We start from the raw sequence: 2,519 nt of genomic DNA, 5'->3' as shown, positions 1-2,519 counted from the left end.
TCCAAAACCCAGATACAAGGGTGGAATGGAAAATACAACCACCGGGAAAAATAATAGAAATGGGAAGAAAGGAGCTACAACTAGCCAACAAAACAAAAAAGGGGGTTGTGGCCCCCTACATGTTAAATGAAGGCTGGAATATGGAATATCAAAGGTCTCAATTTGCCTCTGAAACAAAAAGGGGTCAAGGACCTCGTTAGGAAAAATAACTTGGATGTAATGGGAATTCTAGAAACAAAGCTCTCTAGTGAGAGCTTGGAGAAAATGATGAAAAAGGAGTTTTACACATGGAATCAAGTTAATAATTTTGATCTCCACGAGGCTGGAAGAATCCTAGTTCTTTGGAACCCAAATAAAGTAGAATTGCAGATCCATCATAAAAGTGAACAAGCTATTCATTGTCTGGTTAAATGTCGGGTAACTGCAAATGTGTGCCTTCTCAGTATCATATATGGATTTAACACAATAGTATCCAGAAGACCTCTTTGGTTGGATATTGTTCAAACTAGTTCTGGTGTTGATGGGCCATGGATGTTAGCAGGGGACTTTAATTGTGTACTGAGATCAGAGGAAAAAAAGAATGGGGTGCTAGTGTCAATGTATGATATAGAGGATATTAATGATTGTTTCAATGTGACAGGGCTAACTGATCTGAATTCAACTGGAAGTTTCCTTACGTGGACTAATGGGAGAGTATGGTGTAAGCTTGATAGAGTTTTGGTTAATCAGACCTGGTACTTGAATAACTGGATGTCCCAGGTTCACTTCCAATTCCCTGGAAGCTTATCTGATCATTCAGTGTCCCTGGTTGGCCTGTTCTCAAATTTGGAGGTGGGCAGATTACCTTACAAATTTTTTAATATGTGGACTATACAGCCTGAGTTCTCTCATATTGTTAAAGAAATATGGCAGAGGCAGTGTGATGGATATAAACAGTATTGTTTTGTTAAGAAACTTCAAGATTTGAAGAAGCCACTAAGATCCTTGAATACTCTCCATTTCTCCCACATATCAGTTCGTACTGAGAAAGCAATATCTGAATTGATGGAGGCACAGAGTGAACTTCATGATAACCCCACAAGTACAGATCTGCAAAAGGAACTGAAGGAAAAGAAAGAGGTGGCTGAAAGATTAGAGAAGGCAAACAGGATGTATCTGGCTCAATTGGCAAAATGCAAGTACTTAAGGTACTCTGATAGGAGTTCAAAATTCTTTCACTCTCTACTGTGCAGGAACAAAACCAGGAATTATATATCCTCTGTAGTGAATCAGGATGGTGAGATGACTAACTCACAGGATCAGGTGGCTGCTGAATTTATTAATTTTTATACCCAGCTACTAGGTACAGAAGAAAGTTGTATAAAGCTGGATGCACAAGTAATTAAGGAAGGTGCTGTACTGGATGATACCAGAAGGAATGAAATGATGAGTCCGATTACAGAGGAAGAAATAAGAAGAGCCTTGTTTAGTATTGGTGATGACAAAGCCCCAGGCCCTGATGGCTATTCTGCAAAATTTTACAAGAAAGCTTGGTGTATAATTGGCCAAGATACCTGTGAAACAGTGATGGAATTTTTCCAGAGTGGTAAACTATTGAAGCAGATCAACCACACAAGCATAGCATTAATACCTAAGAAGGACCACGCTTGCAATATTAATGATTATCGCCCTATATCTTGCTGCAATACACTATACAAAGTTATTGCCAAGGTGTTAGCTGTTAGGATTAAACCTTGCCTCGAGGATTTGATTAACCCAGCTCAAGCAGCTTTTGTTAGAGGCAGAAGTATGGTGGAGAACATTTACTTGGTATAGGAACTGATAAGAGGGTACAAGAGGAAAAGAATGTCTCCTAGATGTCTATTGAAAATAGATTTGAAAAAGGCCTATGACTGTGTGTCGTGGGCATTCTTGAAGGATATGCTGATTAACCTGAAGTTTCCTGATAAAATGATAAATTGGCTTATGCAATGTGTCTCCACCACCTCATACTCCAACTCACTGAACGGGAAACTAAATGGCTTCTTTAAGGGCAGAAAAGGGCTTAGCCAGGGTGACCCATTATCACCTCTGCTCTTTGTCCTTTGTGTGGAGTACCTATCTAGACTTCTAAAAGTTCTTGAAGGCAAATTCAGATTCAACTATCACCCCAAATGTGAAGAACTCAAGATCACACACTTAATATTTGCAGATGACCTAATGTTGTTCTCCAGAGGAGATGAAGCTTCAATAAACTTCCTACTGGACTGTATTAAAGAGTTTTCTAAATGCTCTGGACTCTCAGCAAATAATCTGAAATCCAACATCTATCAAACTGGTATGAAACCGATTGTCTTGGAAAAAATCCTGAGTCAAACAGGATTCAAAGAGGGCAAACTCCCTGTTAGATGTCTGGGTGTGCCATTGCTGTCATCCAAACTAAATGCTACTCATTACAAACCATTGATTGATAGGATTGCAGGATTATTCAAGGGATGGCCTGGGCACACATTGTCCTATGCTGGCAGACTTGAAATTAT

Source organism: Malania oleifera, chromosome 1, assembly GCF_029873635.1.
Source record: "Malania oleifera isolate guangnan ecotype guangnan chromosome 1, ASM2987363v1, whole genome shotgun sequence".
NCBI classification, from domain to species: domain Eukaryota; kingdom Viridiplantae; phylum Streptophyta; class Magnoliopsida; order Santalales; family Ximeniaceae; genus Malania; species Malania oleifera.
The sequence above is the reverse complement of the archived record's forward strand: the minus strand, read 5'-3'. Positions refer to the sequence as shown.